This window comes from Eretmochelys imbricata, chromosome 8 (genome assembly GCF_965152235.1).
Source record: "Eretmochelys imbricata isolate rEreImb1 chromosome 8, rEreImb1.hap1, whole genome shotgun sequence".
Lineage (NCBI taxonomy): Eukaryota > Metazoa > Chordata > Testudines > Cheloniidae > Eretmochelys > Eretmochelys imbricata.
Genome location: NC_135579.1, coordinates 88,386,447 through 88,406,441, shown reverse-complemented (window position 1 = coordinate 88,406,441; position 19,995 = coordinate 88,386,447). Strand labels below are relative to the sequence as shown.

Genomic DNA, 19,995 nt, shown 5'->3' with positions numbered 1-19,995 from the left:
GGAGAAACTTACCTCCATATTCCAGCAGATGGCAGCAAATAACTGCCACAAATTGGTGAATCACTCAAGCTACAGTTGGGAGGGTGGGCAGGGGGGAGAGGGAGGGAGAGAGATGTGTGCAACTAGCTCCAGGCTGTGAATTTTAAGAACCCAATGTTTTTGAAGTATAAACACCCCTGGAAGCTCGGCTTTAGGGAACACAGTCCATGTTAAAGGGGGACCCGTACCTCAAATCAAGTTGGAAGCTAACAAACCCAATCCTACAAACACTTTCACATGCACAGAGGCCTACAGACGTCAATGGAGCTACTCACATACCTAAAGTTAAGCAGGTGCATAAGTGTTTGCAAGATCAAGGCCGACAATACAAATTACCAAAGGCATGATGGTCCCTTTGGTTCCCTGTCTAGCCTACTGTAGCCCGGCAGTGTATCTCTGAGGCAGACTCACACAGGCACAGTGTCCTGGACACTTTACTGACATAAGCAAGACTTATTTTTTCTAGGTGGATTATAGTATGAATATATTCTAAACAAAAAAGGATAAAAACTTTCACAACACCCAAAAGACTATTGTTGATTCTGTAATTCTTACTTAGTTTGACACAAAAGTTATGCTTTAAAATGGCAATATGTAATAAAGGTGTAGATTATTTTTTTAAAAAATCAGAGAAGCATTTATATTCTGACGTACCTAAATATAGAATAAGCTATTTGTAATGTAAACCAAAAAACAGAAATGGTCCTGAACTAGGCATTAGGACTAAGGAATCAATCTGAATTTTGGATTTAATGCCAAGAACACCTACAGCAGAGGAAAAAGAGTTCTAGGCTCACAGTTCATTTAATAAGATTTTCATATGGTTAAGATATTTGCAAATCTATAGATTCCTAAACATGTGGGGTTCACTAGCTGAGCAAATTCCTGACAGTCATAATGAGATTTGCTGAGGCAACTAGCTCCCTTCACTTAGGATACTGAATAGCAAATAGAGATTATATTATAGAATATTCGACACCTATCCCAGAAAATAAGTAGTAAAAAAGGATCCACGTACCTAACACTCCTGCTCTGCCCACCCACAAAAAAATAAAGCTACCACATTAAAGAAAGTTAACAAAATGTTAGCCAACTTGTCTTCTCCTGCAATAAAACCAGCAGGAAGAGGCTTTGGGCTGGAAATCTCTGCAGAAGTCCCCTCCGAGATCCTTCCATGGTTAGGGGTTTGTCCACCATCATGGAAAAATCTGCAGGGCCCCCACCCCGAAAGCTGGCTGTTTCCACCCAGTATCTCGAGGCACCAACAGCTGATGTCCAAATCCCTGAGTATGTGGGGGGACCCTAAGATGTAGTATCTTTGGCAGGTGTTTCTATGGGCCGAGGGGTGGAATAATGGACAAGGGACTATCCAATGCCCCTGCTCAGAGAAGACCAATTATAAACACTGATCATTTATAAAGTGAGCTGTTTAAGATGTAGCTCCTCATGGAAATTGTTGAGGAGCCCTGTATCTTGTATTTCAGTTCAGGTTTGTCTTAAAGATGATGGCATAGCAGTTACTCCTAGGCCTCCTTGCAAGCAGGTTACAAACTTCTGTTGGCCGGCCAGCCTAGTGGTTTGAGCTGAACTGAAGTTTCTCCCCACTTCTCATCCTAAATCACGCACACACACACAAAAAAAAAGTTTGGAGACTTTTACTTTGATTTAGAAAGGAAAGAGGAAGACTTGGTGATTGATGAGACACTACCAGGTCAAATTTGGCTCAAAATTTTAAAAGTGGTGTAAAGATCTTTTTTCAAACCCCAAAACCAATCTGAAGGTCACATTTTCTTTACAATGGATGCTTTAAAAAAATAATAATAATCATAATTCCCCATTAATGTTGTAAACCTGAGCACTGTTACGCTAGTGTGGAAGAGACATGGGTCTAGTGCAGTAGTTTTCAACCTGTGGTCCGCTGACCCCTGGGGATCCGCAGACTGTGTCTAAGATCTCCAGTGGGGTCCACACTTCCATTAGGAATTTTTTAGAGGTCTGCAAATGAACAAAAGGTCGAAAACCATTGGTCTAGTGCATGAAAAACTGAAAGTGAAACTGACTACATAAAAAAATGGGTAATAAAACTTTGCCATACCATAGTTGTTGTTTTTCTGCTGACCATTTCAAAGCAATCCACAAAGCTGGGTAAATTTACTTCCCTGTGCCTCAATTTCTAACCCAATAAAACAGAGCTAAGTGACATGTCCAGGGTCACAGAACAAGTCAGTAGTACAGTCAGGAAAAAAAACCCAGGCTTCTTAGTTGTTCTGTCCATTAGAGACCTTGCTTTCCCAGTTAATGAATCCAACTAGTTTATTTTCATTGTCCATGCTGGGAGAAATGCAGAAACTAAACAAACAGAATTAGATTTTTAAAGGCCTTCCCATTTTAATAATCCAAAGTGTTATTTGTAATGTAGGTTGGGACATTTACTTTAAAAAAAAATAAAAAGAGTAACTTTACAGTGTTCCTTTAAAAGAAAAATATCTTTATATAGAATCAGAGAAGTTCGAGAAGTAAAATACCTATTGGATGATCCAGTCAGTCATTCCCTAAAGCACATTTTTTAGTGGTTTATTACCCGTGTCTAAAAATGTCAGTAGCACCTAAATCCCATCGAAAGCCAAGGGGCATTTGCAATTTTTACTTTTCAGATCTGTTTTTTCATTTGCTGCCGTGTGCTGAGAGCTCTAAATCCAGCCAATAACAATACGAATTTCCCTTAGAGAAACAGATGGTCGCTAGACATTTCACCAGCTCTAGGATTCTCTCAAAGGGCCCGCTACTGGTACAGTTCTGCTGGATATGCAAAAGGCAGTAACCACCACTTTACTTCAATATGCAACAGATTAAGAACAGCTCCACAGCCCAGTTTATTGTTCGTTGCTGATCTTTGCCAAATTTCTCATGTGAAGGCGCATACAGGAACAGAAGAGCGAAGACATAACGGTTCCACATCCCATAGATGCCTGTGAAGAAGGCACCATTCATGTACCCTGTGAAGTCCCCCCATTTCCAGTGCCCTTCAGCCACCTGTCAGTGAGAAAGCAGAGATTCAATAGGCCAGGAAGAGTCTCAAATATGTTGAATGAGCACCTAGATATAATCAAAGTATCTCAATGGGAGTGTGTGCGCGTGCGTCTGTCTGTCTGAAATGAAAAGCCCACAAGTTGCTCTGTGGATGGATAATGGACCGAATGTTTGGCTTACCAGCCAGAACCGAACACACACACACACACACAGAATGAGGTGGTAATAAAATACAGGACAATGGACAGAGCAGGTGGCGGAATTGCTCAAGTAAATTCCTGTAAAATCTATTAGGTAAACAGAAACCCACTGTCACATTTTTAGAATTAAAATATAACCAGGCAGCTCACACTGGTGCATTGTTTTCTTTAAACATTTCAAAGGGCTCTATATTAAGACATCACATATCTCTACATCAACACTGCAGCCCATGAGAAGGCACTTCTACACACAAAACCAGAACATAGGGCTTATAGTTAACCAAGAATCGTAACCATTTCTTCCGGAAGGTGTGTCCCCTTTTCTACTCACTGACCCAATGTGCTGCCTTATAATTTCTAGGGCAGAAATCCCTCCAACACTGGAAGATTTAGTTTTTCAAGGGCATTGTTCAGCAGAGAAAAGGGGATTAGTCCCAGAGGAAGAATCTGGGATAAGCCTCAAGAAGCTGTGTAGTGTTTGAGACACTGATGAAAATCCATGGCACTGAATGGCCTTTCTGACTATGGCCCTTCTCACTCCAGACTGAGCTTGGATGAACTTGAGATGTCACAACACAACGCAGGAATGCTTTCATGCAAGAATACCTTTCAGCACACTCACCTGCCGGACAATGAAGAAGATGATAGTCATGGCAGCACAGATCAAGGTGATGACCATCAAGTACTTGAACCTGATATTCAACTCCTGGGTACACAGGCAGCATTAACACACACACACACACACACACAAATAAGACTTGTACACGTCCTCCAGGAGTGACAGCCAATGTTCTTCATTCCCTTACACATCTGAATTCCGCCCAGATGCATGGAGAAGGGGTTTCAGTGTTTGTGACTGTTACTGCTTTCCGTTACATTCCTTTTGTGAAATGGTACGGGATAGAGTGAGGCTGATTTACTAAGTGAACGTGCAGGAGGCAGCACTACAACTTAAATCAAAAGGTTTCGTTAAAACGGCAGCAAATTTGACAGCCCCAAGCTTCCATGCTCAGCGGGTTACACTCTCACCATGCTTACAGTGTGAGACTGGACAAAATTTTGACTTACATAGTCAGGGACAAAGGAGGCACTTTAGGAATAAGAGTGAAATTTTCAAGTGTGCCTAAGTGACTTAGGAACCAGACTTAAGACACCTAAATCACTGAGTTGCTTTTGAAAATTGTAGCTCAAATTATGATGTATTTCTAAATGGGGAATTAGACTTACCCAACATTTGCCCCCTTTTTTAATAAAGACTTTCCACCCATATCTTCCTATAACCAAAGAATGGCAAGATGCAGAATCCTCTATGACATCCACTATGGACCTTGCTATAGTCATTGACTTTCCCTGCACAGCACTGAGATACCTCAGAGAGGGGCAACAGAGAAAACCTGGCACTAGATTACAATTGGACAGAAGGTAGTATTTGGCTCGTTGTCCATACACTGTACCCTGGCTCCGTTAATTCTTCCTCTTTAGTTAACAAAGAGCTTGGTCAGACCTTCTGTACCTGTGCTAGGCATGCTCTTAACACAATCTTTCAGTTAAATCAGTAGGCCTTTTCGTTTGGACTAATTCAGATTTTTTGGCTCACTTTTGCATCAACATTTGTTGTTATAGGTTATTGTGACATTTTATAAACTTTCATTCAGTTGAGCTCCCAATCCGGGTAAATTTGGAGCCCAATTACCACATGTGCTGCATATGATTTTTATTGACGTAAATATTCCAGGTGAGAGAATCACCTAAGATCAAGATTCTACCTGTGATAATATCTACTAGGAAATGTTCAATAAGGGCTTAAATATTTTTGGAAAATAATCCATCATTAATAATACCACAATGGACATTTTGAGCATGTTCAGAAATCTAGAGGGGAGATTCCTTTTCCCCCCTGCAGCAGGAACCAATTGGGAGCAGACCTGCAATCAAGTCAGTGGAGCTATATTGATGTATACCAGCTTAGGATCTGGTCCAGACTTCAGTCTCCCTAGTAAAAGTTATTATCAGAACCGAACCCAACCACGCACCCACCCACCATCTACAGGTAGTTGACAGTATCGATTTGACAAGGGTTTTCCAACCTGATACTGAATCCTGCAAGTCATCTTCATGGGTGGGAGACTTAATTGCTTTCCATGGAAGTTCTGAAACACTTTAAACACCAGGAAGCACAGAAACAAGAAGTAGAGGCAGAGACAGATGCCTGCTACTGCAATGAATGCCATTAGCTGAGCATACCAGTTAAAGGAAATGACTACTTGACAGAGTGGTATTTACAGAAACAATCATCCAGGTAATTAGTCTGCTTTCAGCTATCCTAATTCAGGCTTCTAGTGCGTATTCAATGGAAGCTTCAGACTGCAGCTTCCGTCTGAGTGAGGGTGTACGCTTCACGGTTCCTTCCCCAGATCAGTCCCAGAGCTGATGCTTTGTTGTTCCCCCTAAGCACTTGACATGGTGTTAACGAGGGATAAAATATTAAAACTTCTGCAGGCTAAAAAGGCTAAGCTGGAATTGTCACTTCTGCTTCACTGGCATGAAAAGACAGGGCTTAGCTGAGAAGTAATCACCAACCAATCTTAGGCAACTCGTGCAAGAGGACTGGGATGCTGGAGAAGTGGAACTAATCATGTTACCTTATCTCAGACTGGAATAAAAATTAAGGCAGCTGAAAGAACTTCCAGCGTGACCAGGCAACTTTAAACAGAAAAATCATATAAATGCTATAGGATCATGCTCCGGATCAGCAATGAAATGAACTGCCCTGGAGGAAAAAACAAAACAAACAAACAAAAAAACTTACAGTCAGATCAGGAGAGGGAACAGCATAACCGGTGCAATTTAGACAGGATTTGCTCTAGAATCACTGTAATACCCAAACCCTAATTCCAGATGTGCCATTTTCCAGACTTCCTACAGCTTGAAGCAGGTGCTAATTTTTCAAGTTACTTCCCTTATATTACATCAGTCTCAGAATTCATCCTTACAGCAAAATCTACATGCTGCACTAATATTTGACAGAGTGTCACCCTACAGAACCATAACACTGTTCACTCAGGAGGACACTCTAGGTCATCCACAATATTAAAATAATTAGAAACCAACTATCGGTCCCATTTTATCCAAGATAGGATGCTTTTCACCAGTTAAATAAGAACTTGGAGAAAAATAAATTGTTACTTAAATATTTCTAGTTTCTGCCACAAGAAACACTTGGTACTAATAGATGGAAGGATACAGCCAGCTTCATGCCAACATCTGTAGTCCAGATACCGTAGAATGGATTTTTCAGTTGTACCCCTCGGAAAACAGGAGAGAATCCGCGATAGTCATAGATCACATCAGTATAAAGTTGAAAATAGAGCAAGATGCAAGTTCTTAAGCATTATTCTTTGCAGCGTGGAAAAACCTGAGTAATGTTATTTTCAACTAAGTGGGGAGAGGGATAGAAAGTGGGAAGGAGGGACATACTTGTCCATGTTTCCAAATATTATCCATTTTCGGAAGAGCAGAGTATTTTAAATCAGAGCATGATCACGTTAGCACTACAGAGGTCAGTTGGAAGATAATGTCTCATTTACCTCTTATAAATGACAAAGATGAAGAGGCAGAAGGAGCCAACAGCTATTGGCCCAACCCACTTCCAGTACCCAGAGAGCCACGTTTGGTCATTTTGATCCTAAGCAGACAAGGATGGGGAAAAAATAATCAAAGGTATTCTTTCCATGCCAGGTAGAGCCAAGAAGCAAAGTTAGAGGCATAAACTTCATTACAAAAACATGGAGAAATTGCACAGGGCAGACTATTCTGGGGTTTTTTTATTATTATTATTTGAAACAAACAGAATAATGACTCTGAAATGACATGTAGCACAATGGCAGGTTCTAGGATACTGCACAACATGCAGGAACAGGCCTGGTTAAACTCACTCTGCTGTGCGTTGCTGTGTTTGGATCCAAGTGCTGGATCCGATCCCACATGCTTCTAAACCCATTGAGACTGAGCAGTGACCACATGCTGTCTCTAACCTCTCAGGTCAATCAAATCAGAAGATTCGGATTCCCTGACAGGTGCCCCTTCTTGGAAGCGGGACCCTCAGTCCAGCTGCCATAGGCCCCAGAGGTCCACCCTCATGGGTACTCTGATTTAGTTAAACCCTTCAGGAAAATGTGAGTGTTACAGCAAGGAACGGAGGCTTTGCACAGTAACTCCTTCACACACACACACACACACACGCACACACACACACACACACACACACTCCTACCTTACTCACAGAGAAAGCATAAGAGATTTACAGATCCATGAAAAAATAATAAGCCTTTGCAAAAATCCCTCTCTTCAGTACCGTCACCAGACAGAGGCCTTTGGGTTTTGGCCAGTCCTTTCTAGGGATCCCTTTTGCTGCTTAGTCTTCAGGTTCTGGTCTCTCCCCTCCATTGAAAATGCCAGTCCAAGAGCCACTCTTTTAGAAGTTGCAGACCCCTTTGTCAGGTGACCACCACCTTTCACTTCAAGTCCTTTGTTTGGTGATCCTTTTCTTGGCTCCTAGCTCTCATGGAAGGATGGGGTTGTCTGGGCAGTATGCAACTCATCATCCAAGGGTGCTTGTGTTCGAGTAGGAGACCCTCCAGGTTAATGACCCTTGGACAATTGGTATTGTTTGCCCTCTGTCAACACCTCTTGGAATGTCAGTCCAAAATGGAGGCAAAAAGACCTCAGGGAAGGCACAGTACAGTCTTACAACCAAAATGGGGCTCCCAAAACAAAATGGAGTTTGTAGTTTGATATAGATACATACAGGCATAAACTGAGTTGTCACATAGGGCTCTTCTGTTGCATTTTCCTTCCATTTCCTCTATATATTTGTTGTCCCTTTGTAAAATAGTCTCTTACCATGTATTTATAGAGTGCCTAGCACCATGGAGCCACAATCCCAACTGGGGCTCCTGAACACCAGTGTAATACAATAAACAATAATCATCACTCAACATCTAGGTGGTCCTTTATATTGCCAAAAGTGAGCCTTTACCAGGCACCAAATTGCAACTTAATCCAAATGGCTGGGGGGGAAAAGACCCAGCATCACTATATTTAAAAAGATACTTTTTTACAAAATGGGAAATAATAAAAAAAGGCAAGCCTTTAGATTTTCCAGATCTGTTGTACACATTGGCATCTCCATCTCTTTCTTTATTAACCCTGTCCAAGTATGGCTAGTTACCAGATTGTGCTGGAACCACCTTCATGTACTTCTATATGTATCAGCTTCAAATCCTGCCCAAATGGAAGGCAAGTTTTGGAATAATTTCACCCTTGATGTTGCAAGAAGCACATGTGCATGAATTTGACTGACAGCAAAGCTGGTTTTAGTGCAAGTCTTCACAATTTATCTATATAAAAGACTCATTACTCTATAGTCACACCTACCTTCACACACTCTCCACAAAAGATTATCCAAAATGACAGAAACATGGCATAGAAGATTCCTTGTCGAATATCTTCAAAGAGCAACATCCAAGTCCAGTCAAATCTAATGGAAAACCACTCGACTGGGATGTTTATGAATGTCATGGAGATTCCAAGAGCAAAGATGACTTTGGAGAAGCAGAAACAGAGTTAACAGAATCCTTTTGGATTTCAAAGAAAAAAATCCCAGCTACGCTTGAGGAGGCAGGTGTGCTACATACAGTAGCATATCTGAGCAGCATCTTCACATTTCTGCATGAGTCACAAACTCCATTGTCACCCAATTCTTAGATTTTTTTGTTAAGAAGTCACTTGTCTCCATAGTTTTTCTATCATAAACCAGGCTTTCCAAATCAAGTCTTAAGCTATTTTTAATATAACCTCATATATGTGTAGATCCTTTTACTAAAGCTCACCGCCAGATCTGTATCAAGTGAGATGAATCAACTGGTTACCAAGAGGCTTGTCAACAAGGCCAATTAGTAGTGACTATGAAACAGGGCTAGGAGTAAGTTAGGTCTGAAGGCCAACAGAGTTCGAAAGAGTCATGAAAAGGTAGAGTCTGGAATTTTGGGAGAAGGGAAGATATTTGCACTTTGCTGCCAAAGCCTATCCTTGTTAACACTTCCCCCCGCCTTCATGGCGGCACTGGTATCTGTTTTCTTGTCTTCTGACAAATACCACAACTAAAGGCTCACATGGTGACTGGCAAGTAAGGCATCGCTATTAAAAATATCTGTGCCTAGGAGTAAGGGTCTAAACGAAAATAAAATGCTACTTTATGCAGAGGACTGAGAGGTAGTCAAATCCCAATGGGGTAAATCTCGCTTCCCCTCTAGTTATACAGGCTTTGACTGGGGAGCAGTGTTTAGACTGAAGTCCATTGTGTTCATCAGAGAGAATTACTCTGCTACTCACTTTTCAAGCAGGACAGGAGCACGCGTCAGCATTGTGATCCGTCTCCAATACCAAAACGGGATGATGAAGATGATGGGTGTGAAGAAGGTTTTCATTGCAATCCACATCTTGGTAAAATATTTATTCTGATGGATACCCTGAGGGAAGACAAGTTTAAGTGTGGAAACTGTACAATATCTCACACTTTTCCCTACCTGCAGTCTATATAGCAGACTGTCTCTGTGCAGTTTCCTTTGCAGGCCCTGGGAAAGAGCTATTTATATTTATATGTTTTAAAGCAAACAGTGCTTGTAAAATACCCTATTTAATACCCCCAGCTACAAGCCAGGGAGTAGCAGAGCAAACTTCACCACACAGCCCTGGCAGTGAGCCTCAGCTCTAATCTTGAGGAAAGCTTTTAATTCCTGCCCTCTCTATCTTTTTCTTTTGTATGGCTTGGCTAGGTAGCATCAACTACAAATTTATATCTAAGTTTGATAGCCAGAACATTGCCACAGCAGTGAGCTGGTGAATGTCCGTCAGGCCCCCGGCAAAAGAACGAAGGCGACACTCACATGTGATGTGCTCCATCGTTTGTGCCTGGTGACCACAGACACATACAGGTGTTTGCCTCATTTTTCATTTAAAGAGGGTTTGTCCACATCTCCCAGGAGATATCCTGATGCGATTCAATCTGCACCAGTCTTTCCGACAAATCAAAACCTGATAGTTTCTCAGCAGGATCAGTGATGAGCGGTTTGTTTTGAGCGGTCGAAATACTCCATGTTATTCTCCATTGAGCCTCAGCATCGAAGTTTGGCTGTAAGGGTCTTGATACTGTTCCATAGAGGGTTGCAGGATTTTAATCTCATCTTTGGGAGTTCTGCAGGTCATCATGTAGCAGGATCCCCGCAGTTGCATTGACATGGTTAAAAAAGTGAGATGTCTGAGTAGCTCTTCTAATCTGTGAAGGCTGGATGTGTGATAGGGCTGGGAGCCAGTCAACTGGAGTCATTTGAGCATCCATGACACTATGCGTATAGCATTATTAAGTTGAGCGTCAAGGAGTTTAGTGTGACTGCTAGGGGACCACACTGGCACACAATGTTCAGCTTCAGAATATACCAAGGCAATTGTTGCAGTTTGTAAGCTCTGACTGGAGCCCTGTGATGTTCCAGCCAGTTTTCTGAGACGCGCGACATGAGACCTGACCTTATTCGAGGTGTTGCTGAAAGGTCAAAACTCCAGTCCAGTGTAATGCCAAGACACTTTGGATTAGCCTCATGGCTGATGCTTTCACCTCAGAATGGCACAACAAGTTGGTATTTGCCATTTCATTGTTCAGACGGAAAGCAGTCATCTGGGGGGCGGGGGTGGAGGGTTTAGGCCTAAGTTTCCAGCATTGGAAATAACCAGCCATTGATCTCAGGTTAGGGTGCAGCTGATGGTATGGAGGCTTGTATGCTGAACAGCTAGGGCAATATCATCTACATGAACTTCCTTGACTCCGTCACTGGTATATCTGCGGCGTATAGATTAAACAGTATCCAGGTCAGAACAGTTAACAGTTCTTGGTCTACAGATCTAGCCATTAAGGTGTACCTTAAAGTGGTTGTCCCCCGTCATTGCTGCCAAGAGGTGGATCATTTGCCGCCAGTTGAATGACGTGAGAGATCTTGAGGAGGAGGCCCTGTCTCCAGACAGTGTCGTATGCCAAGGATAGATCAACAAGGGCGATCCCTGTCTTCAACTTAAATTGGAATACTTCCTCAACGTGGCCAGTAAGTGAAGCTATGTGGTCACAGCAGTTCCTCTTCAGGCCAAATCCTGCCTGCTCTGCTGGGAGGATGTCTTCGATAATGTCAGACAGATGGTGAAGCAGCACCTGTTCCATGAGCTTGCTGACGGCTGAGAAGAGAGAAATGGGGTGGTAGCTGGCTGCCTCCTCTGGGGTTTCCCAGGCTTCAGTAGGGCAGCCACAATTGCTAGCTTGTTGGCTCTTCTCCAGTTCTATATACAGCAGTAAAAAGCACTGCCAGTCATTCCCGTCCCCATCTCCCCAGATTCTTGAGAAACTCTGGAGGAATGCCATCAACCCCTGCAGCTTTCTGGAGTTCAGAGTGAACTCTAACATGTTTTAAACAAAAACTCTTCTGGTTCTGTGTGCCACAAAGGTGGTGGCTAAACAGCTCAATGAATTAGGAATATGAACTAGGGTATTTTATTCCTATATCATCAATTTCATTTTGTGCAGATTGGCGATGACTAGAAGTTGTCCTGTGAGGCACAGATGAAATAAAATGGATTGTCCCAGTCCACTTGTGGTAGCGGTTAAGATATTTGATGTCATTTACTGAAGGCAGGCAATAAAAATATCAACCACATTTACCATCAGGCAAACATCCTTTATTTCTCCAATGCCCACATTAATTCCCTGACTTTCGTTTACAGAGAGTCGAATGCTGATGAGGTAGAATAAGTGAGCCACAGTTCCAATTTCCATGAAAGACGGCATATCACAGTCAGAGTTGGCCTTCATGTGCTCTAGTCTGGTGGAACGGCATAAAGAGGGAAAATACAAGAGTCAGCATTGTTCACACTTAATTGGACCTTACCATGGTTTCGTTCTGTTCACCAAAACAATCAGTTACTGCTTTAAAATGTGGAGATGCACAGTACAAAGTCCTTATCATATCCTGAGTATTCCTTTTCAGGGAAAACAGGACTGTGGAATAAAACAGGCAATTACATTACCATATTGCCTTTCACTTGTGAGGTGGGACAGTTGGTTAAGCAGATACCTGTAGCTGAAACATATTATTGAGTTATTTATTTTTAAAAATGACTATAGTAGTTACTGTAAATGGCACTGTTGCAAAAAACAAAACAGGAATAATTAAGACAAATGAACTTTCTTTAGTCTCACCTCGTTTGTGCTCCAATCACATCAGAATATTTTGCATAATGCATAGACCTTGCACAGCTATAATATCTCCAAAGGATCTCCAAGCATATTACAAACATTAGTGGATTAACTCTCCCAACTCCACAGGGATGACAGGCATTATTTCCTTTTCCCGCCCTGCTCCTTTTAACAAAAACAGGAGAAACTGAGCTACAAGTGGTTTGCCCAAGATCATGCCGAGAGCATGTTAGAGTGGGGACAGAACCTAGATCTCCTGACTCACTGTCTTACTCACAAGACAATCTTTCTGTTCCAAAGTTGCACTCACTACTAGGTCTAGTCTGCTTTCCTCTAGTTAATGCTTTGATCACAGGGCAATGTCCAGATAGGGCAATCAAACACTCATTCAGGACACATGGATGCAGCAGCTAAATCCTGTGAAGCATGAGAACACTGAAGTAGTAGTGGGCCCCTGACTAAATTTTGTCCCATAACCTACTTTTGAAGATACAAAGGAGCATTTTAGCTTTCGTGTCTGTACTGCATGTACCATTTCTGTCCATTCAGCGACTATGTCATCACGATAAGCCAATGACACGTCAAATGTAATCTCTGCATTGTCTTCTGCAAGGGTAACCAACCAAAATAATTATAACGCAAACTGTAGGCAATGTCGGCTCAGGGAAGGAGGATAGACAGACATCCTTGAATTCTCTCAGGTGGTGATTTAGGGAGGGATTTTCAAAGGCACTCAGCAGTGGTCTAATTCTGCCCCACTGAAGTCAAGGGGAATAAAGATCGGCCAACACGGATTGCTTTTAAAATCCACCCTTAGCCCATCCTGGATATTTATGGCCTTACTTGAGAACAGGTCAAAGAGCCCGCTGCTCAATCATTATGGTACCCTTCTCTAGACATAATAGAGCTCACTTGTAGCATTACATCGAATTCTGTTCTCCAAAGCTGAGATTTTTCAAAGGGCCCCTTGTGCAATCCACTTTGAGTTGGTTTATGCCCCTATAATGAAAGGAGGGGTGCTCTGTAACAATTATTGATCTGTTTCCAAAATGTGATTTATGTGCTGTGTGAGTTGAAGAGAAGGCAACAGACAGTTTCTGCACCCTCACCCACAGATAGACACAGTCATGAGACCAGCGATTGCAAGCCTCTGGGACTGAATGAGTTTAACTACCCAAACAATGGAGCAGCCATCATGGGAACACTGTGGCTGGACCCTAGATGGACTGGCTGGACAACTGGGCAGAAGAAAGACTTAATTATCTTCGCCCTATAACGAAGGCCTGGTCTTCATGGGGGAAACTGCCTGGCAGACATATAGCAGTATAATTATATCACTATAGCTGTGCCCGTATAGCTTCCAACATGGACACTATTATAGAATAAAAATAACTTTATTCCAGTGTAATTTCCACACTTACGCAAGTCCAAAGACACCATTGACCAATATGGTCATTGAGCCGATACACACACAGGGATGGTGGGGGCTTTCAGAAAACCCAGTTTTCCCTGGGACTGGTGAGAGAGACTCGGAGAGAATGGGACAAGGCTGTGTCTCAGGAGCTTGTTGGCTTTCTCAAAGCATGTGCGTTGGTTCATGACTTATCCTCAGTGGGTGAGGTTGTGTGTCTCAACCAAGGAGGTCAGACCAGATGGTCATGGTCCCTTGTGGCCTGAAAATCTATGCAAAGCAAGTCCTGTGGGAAATCTGTTGACCAGCTCCAAGCTGCACAGAAGAGCTGCAGTGACAGCTTGAAGCTGGTCAGAGAAGTGAGGTGAGTTACCCGTAGTCAAACAGGAGGTCTGTAGCAAAGCCAGGAATTGAACTCGCTCACCCTAAGTCCTAGTGCAGGACCTTAATCATAAGCCCAACCTTCCTCTATTAATAAAGGCCATTCACACTAGAATTAGAGTCATTATTTCCATCTCTGCAGAACCAAACTGTACACTACATGCTGCTTGCCTCTGAACAAGAGCGCTTCACGCTCAGAGAGCTCTTCAGATGAAAAGTGCAAGTCATATTAGCAGCACAGATTCATGTTGTCTCAGTCTCCCGGTGAGCTGGATATTACATTCATTTTACCAATGTATCCATTTGTACCCATTTTTAGAGATTAGAATAATCGCTTAGACGAGATCATCCCTTTTTGGTCCCTGACATGTAAAATGGAAGAGCAGTAGCTGCCACACGGACTGTGCAATTTTGAGGCTAATTGTCTGGAGCTGCCCCTTGCTAGCATGGCACGATGGAGAAAAGAAGGCATGTCAGTGTTACCCTGATCACCCAGCTTTGAACAATCCCACTTTCTGATATACTTGCACTAGAGGCTAAGATGTCCATTGTAACGTTTTATATGCGTACAACACCGTCAGCCTGAAGGAACCCAAAACACGACATAGAGCATCCCTGAACCAATGCTACTGATGGAGGGGAGAGCGTGGGACAGCTGAGCTGACACACACAACACTACAGAACACAGAGGAGTTTAGACTGTAAACTCCTCAGGGCAGAGACCGTTTCATGCCATATGTTTGTATAGGGACTAGCAAAATGAGGCTTCTAGGTGCTACTGTAATGCAATTAATACTAACCAAGCACATCAAGCAGTAATAGCTCTCCCAGGCTGCCTACTTTTCTCCTCTACAATCATTCTGAAATTCTGAACTGTGCCAGGAGCGCTTCTGTTCAGGACTGTTCAAGCTTTATTGTCACTTGAAGCAGGAAAAAATAATTGCTTAAAATATTTCTAAAATCCATTTTAAAATGCTAAGCCTGCCACAGGTAGATATTTTGATCAAGCAGCATGGGGACAGTTAGTAAATGATTTACTGATGGCATTATCCATCTCGAACATGATGTCCAGCTGCATGGTGACAATCATGAACTGGAGCCAGGGGTTCATCTCCCTGTTGGGGAGGGGAAAGCGAAAGGCAAACACAATATCACCAATATCTATTGGTCTGCTCATTTCCTCATCAAGATCTCAGATCTTCTCACTCTGGCTGGGTCCCCAGGGCATTAGCCATTTGGTTTGGTGTTGGGGTTTTTGTACATCTATGCATTTTATTGACACATAAGGCACAAGTGTAGAGGCACTCAGAGCTGAAAATGTAACACAAACCACATTCATCAAATTTGCAAATCCATGGCACAATGACTAACTGCTTTTTGGGCACATATTCACCACCGACCCCTCCTCAGGTGTGCACGTGGGACCAGCTCTGTGCCAGTGAATCTCTTCCAGCAGGTCTTTAAAAAGAGGATGTTCCCTAGTAACCCTTCTGCTTATGCAGGAGCAAGTATAAGTGAAAAGCAACATCTTCTTGTGCCAGAGGGACACTCTCTCTAAGCTCCCCTCTGAAGATATTGCTCCAGGCATGAGGTCCTCAGCTGGGATCCTGGCTGCAGTAACCTGTAGAACAAGCCTGTTCACCCTCTGGATGGAGACTCTGATGACTGGACAGAGGTGTTCCAGTCATCATATAATTACACATACTGGTATTACCAGTGGCACCCAGTTCTACATCCTTCTGTTTCTTGCTCTGGTAAAGAGGCCTCGTGTACACTCGAGTTCTTTGCCAAAAGTTTCCCACCATTGCTACCACTGGTTCAGCTTTGGCAATGGAAGATAGCAACTATGGGAGCAAAAGTGTAGACAGGACTCCGCGTGGCTACATCTTCCTGTTTGTCTAGAGTTGCTTGGCGCAGGGCTAGACAACTTGGGAGAGCCTGGTCTGCATGAACACTCCCATCCCATCTACCATTCATGTTCACAAGAGCGGAAATTCTTGGCAAAAATTCTAAGATGAAAAAGGCCTTATTGGGCCTGATTTTGACCTCACATTGGTGTAGATCAGGAGCCACTCCCATGAAGTCAAGGAAATTAAAACAGGTATAAACTAGATCAGAATCCGGTCCAGGTACATTTATGATGAGACATCTAGAATATGCATTCTTTGTGGCTCCCAGACACCAAGAGCAATAGACAAGGCTCACTCTAGAAGACACGACAGGCAGAGGCAGCACTATGCCTCTGGGGGTCCTTCACAGGAACATCTCCCCCCCCACAATAAACAAACAAAAAGCAAATAGGGGGCCCACTTTGAGCTGCTCAGGGCCCTAAGCAAATTGCTTAGTCTGCTTATGCCTAACGCCAGCTCTGATTACAAGGTCCCCATTCAGCAAGGTAGTTAGGCACATGGGTAATTCCACGGACATTGTGGTATCAGGGCCCAACCCCTCCTTTTCATTAAGGATAATGCAGCAGTAATGAAGCCAGAGTAGAAATGATTTTACACGTCTTGGTTTTACACTTACCACAAGCTGTTTTGACAGGGTTTAGCTGGCTAGTAAGACCTGGCCAAGCTGTGCTAAAACCACCAGTCTAGTTCAGATTGCTGCTTTAATAAATAGGTTTAACACTGAGTCCATCCCCACTAGTAGTTAAACCAGGATGAAAACAGGGTTTAGCTGCTTCAGGCAATATGGTTTTACTAGCTGGAAGGCCATCACCAGGACTCTGCACGAGTAGGAGGGGAAGTGGGGTCACCCTTTGTGACAGCTATGAGCTACTGACAGATTAAAGCCAGAGTAGAAATACTGGCCAGAATAAATGATAAAACTTTAAATCCTGCCTCGTAAAATCAGCGAAGCATGAGCTGGTTTCAAACTTTCTTGCCAGAGGATTGGCAAGGTTCCTCATCAACAGAACCTGCCATTGATCAACTTAGTCCTCCAGTTACCAGTGGAGATCATGGATTTGTTGTTGCTTTGGTCCTCTAAGCATCCACCCATGCAGCGATTCCCCTCCCCTGCCTCCAAAAATACTATATATAAGGGCATCAGCAACCTGCAATTGGCAGGCTAGATAGGAGTGAGGGCTGAATGTATAATGTCCATGTCACTTCAGCTAGATCCTCTCCTTTTATACCATTACCTCTCCTTTCTTAGAGCTAAAAAGGGACTACTGCATTCCTAGCACCATATTGTTCCCAAAAAAGGAGGTTGCACAAGCCGCACGTAATGAACATGAAACTAAGGAAGCTCTGAAATCCTGTTGAGCAACATTCTAGTTGCAAAACTTTCCAGTAACTGTTGCAAACCTGGCATGGAGTAAAAAGATTTCGCCTCAAATCCATCATCTGTGGAAACCAAACATCACACTGCTATTCTCCGCCTTGCCCCCGGTTCCTTATAAAGGCCTGAGACAGAATATTGGTGTCTGCTGTATTTAATATTAATGGCTACCTCAAGAGGCATTAACTCAATATTCTGGAAACCTTTATTAGGGCAGAGAGAGGGACAAAGTGTTGTGCAGGGGGTCAGACTAGATGATCATAATGGTCCCTTCTGACCTAAATATCTATGAATCTATGAAAGCCAACAGAATAACTTGCAACATCCAACTGGTCTCGTGCTCTGAGCTGGGGTGCTCATTGCAGTGAGGGAGGGAGGGGAATACCAGATTGGGGGCTCTTATTAGGAAGGAAGTTATTTTTTTTAAAGGGACATATGACCTGATTCACCATGGTCTCACCCCAAGCTCTGAGCATGCAAATACTCCATGCCATGAAGCAATGACACGAGCCATAGAGCCCCACAACAGCATTTCCCCCTGCTGCCAGTGAAGCAGCTCAGCTAGGACCAGGCTCTGTGTTTGGCCGCATTCTATCAACTGGCCCAGCATGGAGCTGACACGTTCTGTTTTGTAAACACTCACTGCTCAATAGCTTGTTCGGGTTTTCATCACTCAACAAGCAGTTTATGAATCAAAAATCAAATGTCCCCATTTTTATGATCATCTATGAAGACACAACAAATGGCAGTCATTTAAAGGACTACACAGTAAGTGGACAGTGCCATAAGTAAATGATGTTACCTCCACTCTTTGACAGTACACTGTCAGCCCCTCCAATGCAATTAAAGTCTGCCCAGCTGTCAGTCACTGCCACTCCCTGCAGTAGATATGATGGGGCCAATTTACCAGGTCATTAAAATAATGCAGGGTGACACCACTTACTACATGTGTTCCCCTTCAATGCCAAATAGCACATCTGGCCAGGAAGGATGATCATGTGGTGAAAGAATGGGACTAGGAGAGCCAGGTGCCATTATCTCCTTTGCAACAGAATCCCTGTGTGATCTTGGGCAAGTCAATGAGATTGGTTAAGGAAGCAATTTTTCTCTGCTGCTGTGAGAATCTGCTTAGCAGCTTCCCTGACCTGGGAGAGGAGCTCTTCAAAAAGCCCAGAGGGGAAAAACATAGTCACAAAACACAGAGAACCCCAAGTGTCACTCTACCAAAATGCCTCCTCAATCTCTTCCGTTCTCCTCTCACACTGTCAAGAGCCCACCTCAGGAAGCAGACTTCCTTTTACTGTAACTTGTACTGAGCTTCCTCTTGGCGGAGTTCCTGAAATGAAATCTGAGAGAGGCTTCAAAGAGAAAAAAACCCACCATCACAGCACAATTACAGATAAAAACAAGATTCTTCTGCTGGAGCAGTTCCCAGAAGTTTTTGTTATTATTATTTGTTTAACTGAAGATTAGGTTACTTCCTGCAACTGCTCAGAGAGAAGTTAAATATTTTAGTTCCAGAGTTTTTATTCAGTTTTCCCTTCCTCTCCAAGCAGATACTGAAACTAGGCAGTACCATCTTTTTCCCCTCTGACCTTTCTTTCCTGGTAGCCACTAGAATCCACAAAAAGGTCTGGGGAAGATGCATGTTCATGGAAGCAATTCAGCAACACATAACTGAACAGGACAGAGGGACGGAGAAAGTTTACACCTTTAACACTTATCCATCAGACCTCCCACTAGAAAAGCGATGACTTGGGAAATCAGCAAGATCTCTCCAACAATGCACAGCTGTGTAGTGTTCATGTTTTCAATAACTGCCCCAGCCATACTTGACCCCCTTCGCCAGCAAAACTGAAGGCTTGAAAAGTGCTGTGGGGATGGGAAGGAGACAGGCTCAGCATTGGCTGCTGAGGCAAAACTGAATCTGCCTCCCCTCTTCTGAGAGCTGTGATTTAGATTGGTGCTTGGCTGCTTTGAAAGGAGCAGGAACGCAAAAGTAAATCACATGACCCTATCTTCCCCCTCCTTGCCTTTCAATTCATGCAGCAGCTATTTATGGCAGTCTCATAGAGCCTCTTCAGCTGTGGGGAGAGCCAGAACTGCCCATTCAGCAGGTGCTTCTTTTAGTTCTTGAGTCCCAGAACCATAGGCTAGCTCTACACTACAAACTCTTGCTGGCACTGAGGTTGGTCAGGGGTATGATGCGGTATGATCCCCGGCCAACGTCGCTGTGCGGGCAAAAGCCCCAGTGTAGATGCAGTTGGGCTGGTAAACACTATATCCACACTAGGAGTGCTTTGCAAGCTCAGCATACTGGGATAGCTGTACAGGCAATGTGCTCTTAGTGCATA

At 43.2% G+C, this 19,995-nt stretch overlaps 1 pseudogene; it reads right to left on the bottom strand.

Moving 5' to 3' along the window:
- Positions 1-2,868: 2,868 nt before the first annotated feature.
- Positions 2,869-19,471, bottom strand: LOC144269588 (protein wntless homolog; annotated as a pseudogene).
- Between the last annotated feature and the right edge of the window lie 524 nt (positions 19,472-19,995).